The following is a 17,964-nucleotide window of genomic DNA, read 5'->3' on the forward strand; positions in this document are numbered from 1 at the left end:
AAAATTCTGTGTTTAAAAAGTTTTTGTTTGCATTTTTTTTTTTTTTTTTGTGGGAGCAGAGGCTAAAGGTGTTGAAATAAGGAGAGGAACTCTCCCATTGCCAAGCAGGAGGGAGGGGAAAGTTCAGCTTGGTGGTGGAGAAAGTATCTTCTTTTTAATTTTTTGAAGTGTATTTTATTGTATCTAAAGTTGACTCTATGCATAATAAGCTTGCTGCTTTGGTGGTGTTAAAAAAAAAGACCTTTAATAGTGAGGCTTGTCACAACAACAAGGCTGAAATAGTAGAAATAAGAATGATCTGAGCTAGCTCTAAGTTTGCAACCTTTAGCAAAATTTCAGTTAAGAATAATGGACAAGTGCACAGAAGAACTTTTAAGGTTGGGATTGTAATGGATAACATTCTCTATCTAAAGTAAAATAGTGTTATGTACTATTCTTCAATCTCTCAAAAGCAGATACTACAATTACTGCTAGTTTATTTTTTTCAACTAATTTGTTGCATTTAGCTCACCTGTTATACTCTTGTCTTTTCCTTATGTATATGTAAATTAATAGAGGCTCTTTGAAAACCAATTTTGATGTTCATAGGTGCAAGTTTGAAGTGTTAAGCAGTAACCACTACATAGAAAGGAGGGCTTTCATGTCACAGCTGTTTTTTGAATGAAAGGAAGGAAAAGAGGATTCTGGCTTAGAGTTGAATGTGGATTTTGTTTTTGAAGAATAATGTCCCTTAGTACAAGTCTAGATACCATGAGTTGTTTCTACTAGTTTTACTCATGGTTCTGTCTGGAAGATTTTAATTTCTGAAGTTTGGAACTACATTTTTCTTCTGATATGAAAAAGTTATTTGCAGTTAAACAAAATAAAGCATTGCTCTCTGTTACACCAACAGTAAGAAAGTAGATCAAGGCATATTAGGTAGGAAAGAATGATTTGCAGAATTTCATAGGGGTATTTCTGCTTTTCTTTTCAGATCAGGCATGACATTTTTGAGGAAGACAATTCCTGCATCCTTGGACTCCTGAAGGAAGAGCTTTCCTAATGGAACCACATTCAAGGTAAATAATTTGTTTGAGTTGTTTACCTTGTCTCTTTGGTTTGGTATTTGTTCTTTGTCTTGCCAAAGCTGTCAGACAGCTGTGCGCCATGCATAAGCCTTTTAGGATTATAATATGTTTTGAAGTGATAAGTGTTCAAGTATACGTAAATTTACTGTAATTTTTTACTGTAAGAGTTGGGTTTCTTTTTAATATGTGTGCTGATTAAAGAAAAATAAGCATTTTTGTAATGTCTGAACTTTTTGTGTGTAGTTTGCCGTAAAGTTCTGAAGATCTAGCCCACCTGTTTGGGAGGTAGCTAAATAGTGAAGAACTTGATTTACATGTAATTTCAGAGTGAAAGAGAAGATTAAATAACACTTACTGTGTTACCATCTCTCTTATTTTTTAAATAAAACAGATCCAAATTGAGCTTGTGTGGCAAGGGACCATCACAGTAAAATCATTATTAGATATTACATTACAATGGCTTGTAGACATTTTAGCATCGCTGTCATTTTGTTCAGATCTGCTCCCTTGGTTCCCATTTCCTAAATCCTATTTTTCTTTGATACCAGGGAATAATTCCCCGAGTGTTGTCCAGTGATTGCTTATGTATATGCACTTTGGTTTGTGAGTCATTTTATTCACTTGAGTAGCCCCACTGTCCTCGGTGGGCCTACATGCGTGCCTAAGAACTTGAGCATGCTGATGAGCATAAAGAATACAATTTGGGCATGTAATGGTTGACAAGCAGTTGTTGTTTTGTTTCTTGTCTCTCTTAGGACTCATTTGCATTGCCTCCAGTGGCAACTTTTGTGAGCATTAGTAGGGAAGGTCTGGAAGCTGGAGGCAGTCATCCCAAATCCCAGCCTGCAGAGCTTTCTCATATCCATTGTAATGACACAGATTGCAGATGCAAGGATATATTTTTCTCTTATTTTAAATAAATCCATGCGTTGCTTGACTTTACTCAAATACGGCATTGGTCTGTGTAGTGCTGTTTGAGCATCTCCAACACAATAGAATATCGCCAAGTGAAATCACTGGAAAATATATGCACTTTTTAAATTCTAGGGATTTGGATTTAACCAGAATCAGTGCTTTGGAAATAACCAGGAATTGAGATTAGAAATATTTTTTTTCCCCCACAATGTTTTTTCTATTTGACTTCTCAAAAAGAGAAGTTGAATGTTGCTGTAGTGCATCTTATAGTTGCCTGAGCAATTGTATTTACAGAAAAGTTAATGGTATTACTTGCTGGTCTCAGAATCAGTAAGACAGGCACTTTGGAATTAAAACACAATTAATTAATTAGCAATTTAAAACTGGAGAATTGTTGTGATCAGCAGCAGATGGTCTCTTACACAGCTTTAATAGAACTTAGTAGACAGTGGCTGTTGTGGCAACAAGCCTTTTGAAATCTTTCACATCCTCAAAATTTAGAGCTTTGGTTCAAGGTTGTTTCCTCTTTGTAAAAGGAGTTCTATTTAGTCAGAGTTGCAGAAGGATAAACTCTAAAGAAGGATGTTGCACCAAGTGTTCAGCTTGTCAGTAAGGTGGTTAAGCTAAAGATTTGAGAACATGTTTGTCAGTGTACACATGGCTGGTCATCTCCACACAGTTTGCATTCTGTTTTCTGTTTCTAACCTATATTATAAAGCAGTTATGGGCAGTCATTGTTTTTTTTTGGAGTGAGGAATACGCTTCTTTACTAGTTATGAGCATTAATTGTGGAATACCTCTGTTGGTATACCAAGCTTGCTTGCATACATAAATAGGTTTGTTGTGGAGTCCGGTAGTGTCTTGATCAGAGGTTTGTTATTGTCACTGGGATTAGAGTTCTTGTTTAAGTCAGAGTTCTGAACCCTTAGGGTAGACTTTCTCCAAAAGAGTACTGTGTTAAAAACATATCTGCTGGTCTTGTTGATGCTGTGTAACCTTTGTGAATTAAGAGACTGGAGCAGAAGGCAGCCATGCTTTAGTTGAGCTTGCATAAAAGGAAAGGTGTGTAGCTAGAATGAATAAATTATGTCTTTAAGTCTGTGCAAGTCTGAGGAACTTCAAAGGGTGCAACTCACCTGGAGATGCATATGAGAATTACATACTAATAGTAAGTGTAAGTATCTTGTCAAAAGAACAAGATGGTGACTCAGTGTGAAGAGGGTTGGCAGAGGCAGCCTTTAATTGAGGAGAAATTGGTCACTGTAAACCAATTATGTCTTATTTTTAATGATGGGTTTCAGAGAACAGCAAATGAGTGCAGTATGATCTTGGCTGATAGCATGTGCTTTTCTTGTTGGATAAAAACCCAAAAGCCTGAGGATATGAAGTTGCTTGCAGAAGTTTCACTTTTTTTTTTTTTTCCCCCCTCACCTTGCTCTGAAGAGGAAAAAGGAGGCTATGCCAGTGGAAGAAACTCCACTTTTTTTGTTGTTAAACTGATCAGTGTTTGAACATATTTTGTCTTTGGGGACTAACACAGGGACTGGTAACTTGCAAGATAGAGAAGCATCCCTCACTCTTTCTGTAGCTTGGCATTTAATATTAAAAGCAAACTTTTAGGTTTAACGTATTTGAACTTGTACTAGATAGGGTTAATAGGCTAGAACAAAAGGTCAAAGCATAAGGCATTAGGCTTAATTAAGGGAGAGCAAGAGTGGCGGGAGTATGTGACAGTTAAATGGGTTTCCCACAGACTAATGTCTGTTACAGTGCAACCATGCCTCAACTTAAGTGGGTTATTTTGTGCAAAGGGCAGCCTCGATTAGCAGTTTGACATGCCAGACGTTTCTGGCCAATCCCATCTGTTTTGGAGGTTAAAAAGCATACCTTTATGAGCTGATAGATTGATTTGTGTGCCCGTCTGGTAAAGATTAGGAGTCCAAGGCCGATGCTGTAAATGCCAGTTATAGAATATTGTACTTTCTTAGCCGCTCTTTGTTTAAACTGTGGTGCAATGGGGCCAGCAGCTCCAGGAGTGACCGCACGGCAGGGTGAGAGCTGGGAACCAGAAACACTCGGGGAGGAACGTTTCCTTCTTGCTCAGGATTGTTTTGAACGTGAGCCTGCAGGCATTGGGCGTTCTGCAGCGCTTTCCTTGGAAGGGGAATCTGGCTTAGCACGTTCCCACGTCAGGCTCACGCCTTTTCCTTGCTGCAGTCGCTGCTCCTGTGCTGTCCAGAGCTTACCTGTCTCAGCACGAGCCCTTCTGCAGTTCCAGGCACAGTTGGCTGCAGGACGGTTCTGGTACTTGAAAGGTTTCAGCATTTGTCTGAACTCATTATGCTGTCTGTATCCTTCCTGCTCTGCTGTTGAACTGGGACCATACATGCGTATTCTGTTGTTTTTCCTTTGTAGCTCTGACTTTCAGGATAGTTTTTCTGATTGTGTCATGAGGTTGCCTTAGAAGCCTGAAATAAAATAGGTAGCACAATAAGTCTTGACTGTGTTTCTCGTCATCTTTATGACTTTGTAAAGTCAAAGCTACATTACTATTAATATAAGACTATTAATAAATCGTTGATGCAATAAAACTGTTTTTGATAATGTTCAAGGTTCATACACAGTTGAAGGTGATTATCCTATTTTAAAATCAAGTAGAGGTCAGACTGTATTGTAAGATAACTGACTGTGGCCCAAATGGTATGTGATGGCTTCAAGTCAAATGACAGTCCTCCTCACTTTAAATATATACATGGTTTAGAAATAAATTGTTAACTTATATTGCATTTTATGTAAGATGCTGATTAACTTCAGTTGCATTTTGTGAAAAGCAGGGAGATATATGCATTCACCTAAAAGGCATGCTTAAAGCTCTCATTTTTAAGGTACTGTTTAAGGATTCCCTGTTCTATCTCTTTTCCATTCAAGCAGTGACACTTGTAGCTAAATATAACCGAGACGTATTAGAGAGAAATTAGCATTTGGCACCCTGCATTTAGCATTTCTGCATTAATTTTTAGAAGTAGTCACCTGTCTAAAGTTTCTTGGTTTTCTCCTTGCAAAAGTGATTATCTTTTGCTTCTTCATTTAAAAGAAAATGAAATTGGATGATAGCAATGATATGCTATTCATACTGTAAAGATTCCGTGTACCTGAGCTATATTTTTTTCTGTGGCAGCTGTGACCTGTTCCTAAAGAGATTTCCTAATTTGCCAGTTACTTGTCTTCACTTTAGGAAGCTTTGTAAGAGCTGCCCTCGTTTTTATTTTTTTCTTGTGAATGTCTCTTCTTTTTACTTCTGTTTGAAATGCCTAGAAATATTTACAGTGTCCTTTAGGATGAGCGAGGCAACATCATTATCTTGCAGTTTATTTAGTAACATGGAGCTGAAATGGGCATATGCAGCATCATGTTCTCTATGGAATAATATCTATTTAAATGATTTGGATCTAATACATATTTACATGAAAAAACGTCTTGCCCTTCTCTGTGGGGAGAGAAGGTGAACAAGCATAAATTTTATAATACTCATTGCTTCTCTTGCACTAAATCATACTTAAATTGCAGAAGGTTGCTGGCTTGAGAGTTGTATAAAAAGTGCTTGGCTAGTAAAGTAGGGTGCAGGGAGATTTATCTAATTTAATACTAAGAAAACATTGTCAGCTGCAGTATACCAATATTGGACTGCCTAAATCCAAAAGCTGTACTTTAGATTTTTGTATATGTATATTTGTAATAATTTCATGGTTATAATACACAAAATGTAGTCCTGAAATGATCCATCAGTGCAGTATGCATGTGTGCTCCATTCTGGCTAATTTGATTGCTATTGATCATATCTGAGCCATTATCTAATATCTTAGGAATGGATGGACTATACCATGTCTATACTTCTCTGCTGTTTTAGGGCATGTCATACTTTATGAAGTTTCTTGCAACAGTCATTGTTCAAAAAGTTTTTTCTAATTGCTGTTTGAGCATTATTGGCATTTCCCACTGTAAGTGTACCATGGATGAAGCAATGAAGGTGTTCATGTAGCATTCTAAACGCTGCAAACTTGTCAGATTAGCATTCTCAAGTATAAAGGCACTACACGAAATATTCACTAGTTCTCAGTGATATGGATGTATTTTTTAAAAGTATATTTTATGTTGTGGCTTTCATTCAGAATATTATAAAACATTTGCATAAGGTGTTCCTACAGCTGGATTGGCCATTAGGCATTAGAAACAATTCTGAAGTGTCCATTGCTTTCAACTTTGAATAGTCTTAAAAGAAAAAAGAAGGGATGGACTTTGGTGTTTTAGAGGATTTGCTTTTTTGATCTAATTGATGAAAAGTGAGTACTTGGTTGGTATCCCTGACCCATTGCAAACTGGGTTAGAAAGATGCTGCGCAGTCCTTGTGAACTGGCCGACTATGGATTTCTCCTTATTTTAGATTTCCATACTCTTTGACCTTGTAGTTGTTGACTTTGGTCTGGAACAATTTCAAAGTCATGTAAATGAATGTAATTAAGGTATTGCTTATCATCTCTGAGAGTTCACAATGATGCTTATTGGCTAGAAAGGTTTGTTTACTTAATATGGAAGGTTAATAGAAGGTTAAATTTTACTGTGTAAAATGGCTTCATAATGTTTTTATTTAGCAGCTGAAGAAAATAGTGTTTGAAAAGGCAAATAATAGTTTTATTTGACCTCCATGTGTTTCCTGGAGCTTACATTATTGGGAAGATTTATCTTCATTGCATAGTCTTATTACAGTTTTCCTTTCTCCTTGTTTTACAAAGGGAACCTCTCAGAACTATTTAGAGGCCTTTGTGTACAAAAGGAGCTACATTAAGGAAGGAAGTGCAAAAATGTTTGACAATAATTGCTATAAGTAGTCCATCCACTTCCACTCTGTCTTTTGTTCCCCCTCCCTGTTTTTGCCAGAATGAGATTCAGGCTTTGTTCTTTGGTGCTTCTTTTGTCTTTATTCCCACTGCTGCAGAAATACAGTGAGAAAGCAGCGTGAAACAGCAGGGAAGAACATCAAGATACTGGTTTCTGCCTTCATTTCTCAGGCAATAGAAAGAGCTGGGCCTAGGCCTCTGTTTTCTTGCCAGTAGCCTTCAACTTTGTTTGTCTGTAGTTGTTTTGCTTATCATTTATGGAAAAAATTGCTTGCTTGAGTTGGTTGTTGGTTTTTTTTTTCCCCTCCACTCAGGAGTTTTTTTAGTTTGCAAAGAGATGAGTATGTGACAAGTGTCATGCTAAACAGGACAAAAAAGACCCCCCAAAAAACTTTTTCCCACACCTTTTTCATTTCATGGTGTTTTTCTAGGATTGCAGCTTCCAGATGGAGGAGCAGACATCCCTGCTGGGTTGTGGGGGATCCAAGCAAGGGTGTTCTGCCAGTCCTGCACTGGACTGAATTTGGTGGGGAAGGACAAAGCTATGTGAAATGTGGACACAACTGTCTGCATCCATTTGGGCTACAAGGACTACTGGCTGTGTTTACCTTATTTTGCAGAGTACTTGGTTTTTTTAGTTTCTCTCATCTAACAAGAGAAGCACGTGGGCTCCTCACTGTTGAGGTAGCTAAATTTCTTCTGTTCACATGAATTTCTTGTGCTAAGGTAATTATGCAACAATGAGAATATCCTTCAAATGCTCATTAATTCAATACATAATCTTATTTGACTGTTTCTAGATTGTAGAGATACTCTATAACTCAAACCCAAGAGCACCCCTTGCCCTCCTATTTTTGCAAGAGCTGAAGGTTTCAGGTTCTATTCTCTTCTTCCTAAGTGTGAAGATAGGCCAGTAGCTTGTTTTCTCTTGTATTTATATTAACGACCATAAATTGAAATGATCTAAAGGTGGATAGCAAAATCTCTTTGAGTGAGATGTGAGAAAGATAAGAATCTAAAGTTCAAAACCAGACTATAATGATCCAAAAGGATTGGGGGCGTTGGGGAGGTGGAACACCACAGATAAGTATGAAATCCTTCAGTTTTGAAATCAGGAGTGGTGCTGTTGAGTTCTCCAAGTCCAAAATTTCACTGAATTTCAAGATCATACGTTAAAGCCCTACAACTCCCAGCATAATGCATCTCTAGAGGTGCATGGCTATGGGGAGGAAAGGCAAAACCAGCAGAAAAATCCCCGTAGTCCCTTACTTTGGATCCTGTTTATGAAAAATAAGGGAAGAATCTATGCATCTTTGCTATTCACTTTTGCTTAGCTAACATAATAAAAGCAAAACTGCTTGAATCTGGTAAACAATGGCCATGTAAGAGTGCAGAATTTCTTGAAGAAAAATTTCCTCTTGCCTCTGGAACTCCAAAGGATTTTTCAAGAATCTGCCCTGGTCCTCTGACTTAGCGGTGGTTAAGTCTCTGCTATGTTAAATTTTATCCTGCTACAAAATAAATGCAAAAAGACTATTTAATAAACTGTGCTGATAGTATTTTGTAACCTCTTTGCACTCTCTCACATAGGTTTAACTGTTGAGATGAAAAGATAACAAGGTTGTGCGGAATCACATTTGCTGTTTACTGAACTCTGGCTCATCTTTAGATTACAATATCAAACATGAAAGTTTGAGCCTGTCTCCTGGATATAGCTCTTGAGCACAGCTGTCTGGAGTGCTTGCTCACAAACCTTTTTTTTAAAGCTTGTTAGTCATATGCCCAAGGCTATCTGAGCATGCATATGACCCAACTGGTTTTTGATCTGAAATGCATAAAAGGTCACTTTGCTGAACTTTATCTTCTGGACCTCAAGTTTTACCATTAGTGATACTCTACTGTGAATTTCCTGAATGGAAAAAAGGATCTGTTCAGTGTGCCCTTCAGGCTTTCCAGGCAATTTCACTTTTGCCTTACCCTCCTCTGCTTTTGTTTTCAGAGTATTCTAACACTTGACAGAGGAAGTGAACAGTATTTGGACACTATTTTTGGGTTAATGCTGTGTATTTTGGGTTGCAATGCTGTATTCTTCTTCTAGCTCTGATGTCTTGTCCAGGCAAATGTCAGCTGTATTCTGTCTCTGCAAAACTGAACTTGAGCATTAAGGCAGGTCTTAAAATATCCTCTTTGTGCTGATGATCACACTACTTCTGTGTCTTCTACCTTATGACTTTGTTGTTACTTTTTGAGGAAAAATTGTGCATGCTTCACAAGATACCAGGAGCACAAAAACAATCAAATTTCCTCTGTTCTGGCCTTCTGGGGATATCATAGGCCACTGCTGTTCTGCTTTTTAAGTAGATTTGGAACCTCTGGCACCAGTTACTCTTTTGGATAATGTATTGTGTGAATTTAACATATAAGCATGCTCGCCTCCTTTTCCTGTCCTCCATAAAGGTCACTGTACAGGAGGGAAAGTTGAGTCATGGGCTATAAACACTTGGAGGTCTGCTATCTGATCTAATTTTTGTTAGCTTATTGCTCGGTGCTGTGGCAGGTGGACTTTGTCAGGTTTATCCATGGTGCTGCTGCTGACCCTGGTGACCTGCTCCATTCCTGTGCAGAAGGTCCCTTTCCTGCAGGGAGATGGCACAAGTCAGGCTGTGTTGTCTCCTCACTTGCTTCTGGACCTTGCTGAGCAAAGAGAGTTCCTTGGAGGTGCAGCTGTCCCATGCGTGGCTTTTCTTAAATTTTTTTTTTTAATCTAAAAACTTGCCCGCATCATCAAACTTGCCAATCATCTTCAGGATTCAGAAGAGTCTGGCAGGATGTTCTGCATTGTAGAAATAGCAGTGGTTGTTTAAATAATTCAGGAAAGTAACTTAAGATACTGCAATATTTCTGAGTATTGCAGATATCACCTAGGTAGGAGGAAGACTATGTGAAAGGGCATGTAAAACACATATAGTAGAGCTGGTGATACTGGGAACAGCCAATACTTCTAAGAGTGAGAGAGGGGGCAGTAATGGATGGGAAGCAGTTTCACAGTTCCTGCACCCCTTCCATCTGTCTGGGGTGAAGCACCTACGTGATCAGGTGTTGTCAATTTTGGGGTTGTGTTTTGTTGGTTGCTTTTCAATCCCAATTTAGATTCCGTAGTTAAGATATCAATCAAATGACCTCATACATTCTTGTTTGGAAGAATTAGGGCCAAAAGCCACTTTATGGCATAATTGAGCTTGTAGTGATGCAATTTACTTGTAGAAATTTTAGGGGGAAGAATGTATTGATAGAAGTTTGGGAAGGGAATTGTGTTTATTTTGCATGCTTTTGGATCTTTCTGGTAAGTGAGAGCCTTATTCTTTCTGGGTAAAATAGGTCTTGCTTGGATGGATCAAATGTGAAATCTTTAAGTGTCGTTTGTGGAAAAATTGTTTGGAAGCTACTTATGATTTCGAGAGTTCAAATAATGCAATGCTCTTCAGTTGTAATACATAAAAATGAGATGGAGAAACAAACACATGCTTACCTTTCAGCCTGCATAAACAGCCTTGCTAATTAAGATAAGGGCAAATACCCTTCCTAGTTTCCTTTTGATTTAATCATTAGACTATATTAAAAATGTGTAAACATAATTCGTAAACTCACTTTCCTGAGTTCTGACTCCCTGTACATGTGCTGGTGTGTTCCAGCACTCTGTTCCTATATTCTTGTTTACAAATCTTAAGATATGTAGAAATAGCTGGTAATTACCAAAGTGAGATCACAGAAGAGAAGAACAAGGTATAATATCTGTGCTTTTAGAAGCTCTCCTTGGCTACCTCGTGTGTGCTCTTTAGTCTTTGCAGATTGCTCACGTGTAACGTGGAGAACACGTTTTTGTCTGGAAATGCAGAAGTTTATTTGAGGAGTTCAGTGGCCATGGTATGGCTGGGAGCCTTGTCTGGATTTGACCTGCACTGGGTATTTTGATATGCTGTGGTCTGTGGGCACAGCTTCCTCTCAGTTTACAAGTGCTGTTTACCACTCCTTGGGACTACACATGTGAATAACAGAAGTCTGAACTGATGTCAGATTAAATTTTAGTCCACAGAAATTGCTCATTGAGCATTTTATGTAAAGCAGCTGGTTAAATCCCTCCCCCCCTACCCACTCCTTTTAATCACCGTTACATTGTTTTTGTTTTTTTCCCTGGCTGTTTTTAAGTGGAATGGGAAGAACTGGCTTAGTCTAAAGCAACTTACTACTCCTTAAATAGTTCACACTGACATCAGTGGTTGTCTGAAATCTGTTTCCTTTCAAAGGATTTGTGATGTATACAGACTTGCAGGTACAAGACCCTTCTAAATAAAAGCATATAAACAGGCTTGGGTTAAAATTGTCACACTTGTGAGCTAACGTAGCTAAAGCTGTAGAATTATATCTGGTGAAGAGAACTGCCAGGAGGTTTAGTTTTGTATTTATCCTGTGAAGTCTATGGTGGGTTTATTTTCTTAGAGAGATGCTGTCAAGCCTAGGTCTGGGCTGGTTACTTTATGGATAAAGGCAGGTATGCTTATTTATACTCTTTTCCTTGAAGTTGGGGAACAGCTGTTTTTTTCCTTCTTTTTAAGCCTTGCAGCATTTAGGGAGATGGCTTTAAGTCATCATCTACTGTGACAGAAAGTACATGTAATAGCATGCCTGCCTAGGAAGTTATGGCTCTTGCCCTGTAAGTGCTGTGCCCTGTTCCCCTCTACAGGCTCTCTATCCTTGTGTTGTTTTTTTCTGCTTTTAGTGGGAAAGGGTGGGATGCAAACCTGTGGCAAGCTGACTTCCATGTCCTTGCAGCCTTCAGCAATGGAACAGACTCAACAGGGATATCTGGGCAGGGAGAGGGTGAGAAGTGTCCAGACTCAAGTTTAAAAATTAATCTAGGAAGGACATTCTAAAAATAGATTAGAGCATGTGACCATATCGCTGTGAGAGAGGGAACGTAAAATATTTTGGTCCTAAAAGAGGCTTTTTAAAGAGATAGCTGTTTGCATCTCTTTCAATATGGCTAATTTCATGTTTCTGGTGCTTAAAAATATTTATTCTGTTTTTAAGGGAATCCTGTCCTGGTTTGCTTTCAGTGCTTCCTGCTCTCATAAGCTTTGACACGGAGTGTGAGAACATCAGGCTTAAATGGAACGCACCTAAATTTAGGGGAAATAGTCCTACTGCCTGCACAAAGTGAGCTCTTTTTAGAGGTAAAGATTGAGCTTGTGACCAGTTCACACTAATATGCTAACATTTGTTTTAATTGTTCCTTATAATTGCTACATTGCAGTAAATGTGCCTTTTCCAAGGAGCAGTCACTCCCTCAACCCCATATCAAGTACTGATTTCAGGGGGAGCTTAGCTTGAAAATTGGTGAAACTGTAGGGTCTTCTGTGAGTTGGTGGTTTGGGTATTGTTCTTTCCTTTTGCTGGAAGGACCTAGGGAACAAATGATTCCACCCCCAATTCTGGCTGTGGTTTCCATTTCCTATGCTAATGCATGTTTTGTAACACAGGAGCACAGAAATGGCGGCTGGAAATAGCACTCAGTTGTGTTTTGGAGCAGAAAACCACATGCACACACTCAAACAGGGTAAGAATGGGCCTGTTGAAATTTGACAGGCTAAAATGTGTGGGATATTAAGTTGGCCAGAGCATGCAGAAGGGAAGTCTGTAGCAAGAGAGCCATCCCAGGGTCCCAGAGGCTTATGCCAGCATTACTTAAGTTTAGCACTGACAGACACCTGGTTTTAGTTGCATGGAGACATTATTTGACAATAACATACTTAACATTACTCAACATAACTTAATATTAGAACTTAATAATAACTTAGTATTCTATTTAACAATAAAACTGGAAAAAGATGCTTGCATAGGACTAGCAGGAAGGGCAACATCTTCACGGCAGTGCATTGCATGAGATTAGCCTGTGGAGGGGACAGGGACAAAACTAAGGCCAGGTATGACAGGTCAACTCTCACCAGACAGTCTGTATTTAGAAAAAAATAGAGCAAATAGCCATTATTTTGGTTTTTATGTTTATGTCTCTTCTTGTTAGTCTTGGAGATTAGAAGGCACCAGTGCTTTAGTCTGAGAAATTAAAGTTCCTCTCTTACTTGATTTCATCATGTGGAGGCAGAAGCTCTGCTATCTGTGTGAATGAATGGTGCAGTCAGAATTCAGTGTTACCAGTGGCACTGGTCTAGCACACAATAAAGAATTATCATTTTAAACCATTGTCAAATAATGAGAGACTTTGTTTGCACATGTGAGGGAAAGCTTGGGCATATTCACCTAATTAGATATGGAAATACAGGAGAACAGCAAGAGTGACTCCTTACAGATAAGGTACACAGATTGATACTACAGCTCAGTGCCAGTCCTGCCACTGTAGAGGCAGGGCTGTGGTATTGCCCTCATGGGAGCAGTTTTAGAGACATGCAGTTATTTGTCATATTAAAAGCATAAATGTTTGTGCCATCTTCATTTCCTGAGCCCGCTGCAGGATGAGAAAATAGAGTGGTGTTACTGATCAGAGTTGGAGAGCTGGAGGATATCTAAGGAAAGCTTTGCATGAGGGCACAAGTGGGAGTAAAGGAAATTAGGAGATTGGAGGTGCTGATTTTTTTTATACATTTTATTGTTGCCTCCCTCCTCAGTAGGCTCACCTGAGCCTCTTTGCAGGTAATCAAGAACAGCATCAAGAGTTGGGTTAAGTAAAAGTTAATAAATTAAATGAGTAACATATGTTAGGTGATTCTCTGAACAAAAAAGTGATTGTTGCTTCTGAGGGACTCTGTCAGTGTTTGAAGCTTTCTGAGCCCTCTTTATTTTATCTTCATTTTCCAGTTTTATTTATTTTTAGCACTTCTCCAAAGTAAAGAAAGCGCAGGTATTTAAGTAGAGAATGTTTCTGAATCAGGTTTATGAGATACTCTTCTCCAGTTTTGCTAAAGGAAATTTTATTAAAACACAAGCCCTGACTCATCAATTTTACATTCTTTCATTGTAAAATAGAACTCTGCCATGGTTAATAAATGACTATTTTAGCCTGGTATTGGATGAAAAGGCTGATATTGCTGCACTAACTTCTGAATGCATCTGGTAATAAAAAGTAATTCAAACAAAACCAACTCAAAAAAACATACAAAAAAGAATTTATGAAGCCCACTCGCTTCCATCTTTAATCTGTGCAGCTGATTAGCTGTCTGCATTAGGAATTTCTCTAGGTAACCCCTGGGGTTCAAGAGCTTTGCTCTGAAGACTGCAGGGGACTTAGCACAAAGTAGTCACACCCTTCTGTGAATGAAGGAGTAGAAAAACTACGACTGGATATTTCCAAATCAGAAAAACCTTTTGAAAAGTCTTAATAGGTTAATCAACATTTTGATGATTAAAAGTATGTGTATAAAATCATGGAATATCTTGATTTGGAAGGGATCCATAAAGGTTGTTGAGTGTGAGTCCCTGTCCCTGCAGGACTACCTAAGCCATGTGACTGAGAGTGTCATCCAGAGGCTCCTTGAACTCTGGCAGCCTTGGTGCTGTGACCCCTTCCCTGGAGATCCTGTTCCAGTGACTGACTGTCCTCTCAGTGAACAACCTTTTCCTAGTATCCAAATGGGCATGGGAAAGATCTGCTCCAGTCCATAACTTGGTCCCAGTAACACAAGCAGACTGTGGTGCTGCCTGTTGGCAAATATGGAGAAATGCTATGCACCTCTTCCTAAAAGTGCTTTTAGGGTTAATTTTGATGGTCATAATATTTGAACAATTTATGCCCTACCTGGATCTGTTCTGTAAAGTAGAAAAACCACCCCATCTTCTTAAATAAATATGTTTTAGATTGTATGTTTTATCTTTGGGTTGTGTTGTTGTTATTGATTTGATTTTGATTATTTATTTTTAAATGGCACTGGCTACGTTTTTAGAAAATTATCCTTGACATAGATTTGTACTTGGCCCCAGACTGTTATTTGTAAAATTTTGGACAAAGTGCTAGTTATTTTTACTAGCTAAAGAGCTTGTATGTGGGGGAAAGAAAGCCTTTTTATGTTGTCATTGGACTAAATAAGCTGTCAGTGGTCCATGGTACTGCACCTGCTGTAACTGTTGAATAGTTCCATTGACTGATAAGTTCCTTTTCTCAAATATTGTTCCTGCTTTGAGGAGTTATTTTGACACCTGTATTTTTAAACTTTTGAATAAAATAATACAAATACTGTTGAACTTGCTGTAGACTTTAGGTTTTCCAGCTGTGTTTAGGTCTGTATGAGGTTATCAGGTCATGTGCTAAATATTAGCTCAGAGTCTGCTGCCTGAGTATTGTATTACAGTACTGTAAAGAAGTTTTATAACAATACAAATGGGCACTTAACCCATATTGGCTTTGCAGAGAACTTCAAAAACTACAGTCAGACTCTAATCACATACAGTTATCTATAATAAAAATATTATTTCTGGCACTTGGACTTCTAAAAAGCATTAAGATTCAGCAGTTCTTAAATGCAAAAGAAAATATCGATTACAATTTGGAAACCTGCTATGAGTTATGGAGCACAGCTATATATTTTAATCCTTTGCTCTTTAAAAATTAATTTGTTCCTTTTATGCCTGTTGTATAAAAGGCTGTGTGTTCAAGGTGTGTGGATAAGTAAGATGAGCCCATAGTTATTTTCTGTTTCAGCTGTATGAATTGTAAGGGTTCATGGAGTTGTTTATTCTTGTCGTGAACTCATTATGTACCTGAAAATGGTCTTCTTCTACTGCAAGACATTTTCAGAAATAATTGGAAGAAAGTGTGGAAGGACATACCCTTCACATGGTAGCAGTTGTTCCAGAATCTGACCTCCTTGGCATTGGGTTTTCTGGGTAACTGAGAGTCCCCTGGTCCTGTGCTCTGGTCAATCAAAAGATGACTAGCTTTTCCAGGTAATCTTTCCCTTCCAGCTGGACATGGCACATGCTTTACCTTCAGAGTGTGGAGAGATAAAAGAAGCAGCAAACAGAGATAAAGCAGTAAAGGCAGGTGCTACTATAGTTTACCAGCCTCTGGAGCATTTCACCTGTCCTTTTACCTAAGTGTTTTGTAACTTGCTGGTTTCCTGAGGTAGGTACAGCCAGCAGGCCCCTCTGCTTGTGCATGAGGACACAGACAAATGCACTCAGAGGTGGCATGTCCCGGGGGCTGTCTGTGACTCTGTGACCTCTGTGTGAGGCCAGGAGTCGCCGCTCCTTGGTCAGCGCTCCCCAGCTCCGGCCGGGAGGAGCAGCAAGAACACGCTCGGGCAGTTCTTCAACAGCTGCCAGGCTTCCTTTTGGCTTCTGGGTACAATTCAAGGTTTTGGCCTCGGTTACTTTTAAGCCTAATGTGACTTGAGCTCCAGCTGAGAGGCTGCTTGCCTTTTTTTTTTTTTTTTTAATTTTTTTTTTTTTTTAATCCAACCTAGCAATTAATGTCAACTGGGATACTTGACCTAGATCATTCTCGTTTTTAATGTCAAGTAGCCATTGGCAGGAAGTTCTTCGAGAAGTACTTGTGCCTGTGGAATGTGCTCCCAACCTGGTCTGGTGGGGTCAGCTCGCTGGGCGGGCTCTGCGCCAGACCTATCTTATTTCTTTGCCTATGGAGATGAGGAATGGCACAGTGCTTCTCCTATCTCCTTTGCCCCTGAAGAAAAGCAGGTTAATGTGAGTTTATAATCACTGCACCAAGGTTTTTCCACTTTGAGCCATGTGGGAAGATAAGTGAAATATATGTGAAAGAAAAAAATAGCATATGTGCCTTAGTATGGAAAGTTTTTTTTCCTGAGAGAATTTAATTGAATGTTTTGCATGAAATGAAAGCAAAAGACGTTTCCTCACACAGACCAGTTTAAAAGTATGGCAAGTTAAATTTAGATAAGTGCTATTTTCTTTCAGCTTTGTGCAAGACTCTACAGCCAGGCATGGAAAGTTTCCTTCCTGCTGGGAGAGATTTGTCAAACCACTAAAGCCATCACCAAGTGCTTTAAGCTTAAAGCAGCATCTCCAGGTTTCACAGCCGAGCAGGCTGTAATAGGGCCCACTTTGCCCCAGGGGAAGGTGTTTGGTGCGTTTTTCTTAGCTGTGCCATTCGTTGATCAGTTGCTGAAGCAAAATGTTCAGGATCAAAAGCAGTTTTGAGGAGGAGGGATTTTGTCTGGAGTGCTACATGGCAGCTGCATGCCAAAGCTGGAGCGACGAACTGTTGGAATATAAATACAGTCATAACTTTGGCCTGGAAAAGCTCTGTTCTACAACTGCTCTGAGATGTCTGAGGGTTTGTTGGCAAATGCCCAACAGCCAACCGAGATGACTCTGGTTAGAGAAGGATACGAGGAAGGAAGAGGGGAGATAAATTTCATCTGAAGCAACTAAGACTCGTTAGTTCAGTGTGGAACCAATTTCTAACAGTACATCAATATCGTGTCTCTTTTCGCTCAGGTGAGACACTGCCTGTCCCTACAGGATGAGGGAGTTCAGCATGCCATGTCTGCTTTGGACAGGATAGAAAAAAAATTACCTACCTCCATTTCCTGAACACATTTTAACCCTTTTCCTGTCAGTCTGGATTCTGGAGAGCTTTGGGAATATGGTTTAGGAGGAGAAAGAAGGAAGGAAAAAAGGGTTACTTGCTTCTGGGAAAGGTGAGGAAATAAATCAGAAGTAGAATTAGGGAACTTGAGAATATTCATTGCTTTAATTTTTACCTACCTAGTAAAAATGAGGACTCTACAAGCAAAAGTAAGAGATAATGGAGGTGATAAACCTGAGCAGGTGGCTTGTCTTGAAGTCAAATGAAGGTTCACAGGTTTCAGCAGATACTGGGTAGTATTTTTAAGCGTAGGACAAAAGGAAAAAGGTTTAGGAAATTGAGAAAGTAAGGAAATAAGGTAGAAGAAAATATATAGGTCACACCTAAAGAGAGACATCTTTTGGTAAGTCTTTTTGGAAGACTAGCAACAAGAAGAGGAAGTTTCTGTGCTAATGAGAAGAGTTGCTACCCAGAGTCAGGCAATTCTGGTGACATCTGAGAGGAAAAGTAT

At 39.0% G+C, this 17,964-nt stretch overlaps 1 protein-coding gene across 6 annotated transcripts in view; it reads left to right on the forward strand.

Moving 5' to 3' along the window:
• Positions 1–17,964, forward strand: part of NRIP1 (nuclear receptor interacting protein 1) — a 136,104-nt gene that overhangs the window by 68,858 nt on the left and 49,282 nt on the right. For all 6 annotated transcript variants that reach the window (XM_084226234.1, XM_084226233.1, XM_084226236.1 and 3 more), the window contains one exon: positions 974–1,058. The gene's annotated coding sequence lies outside the window, so the exon portion shown is untranslated. The remainder of the gene's footprint in view (positions 1–973; positions 1,059–17,964) is intronic.

The sequence above is a fragment of the Fringilla coelebs genome (genome assembly GCF_963513975.1).
Source record: "Fringilla coelebs genome assembly, chromosome: 2".
Lineage (NCBI taxonomy): Eukaryota > Metazoa > Chordata > Aves > Passeriformes > Fringillidae > Fringilla > Fringilla coelebs.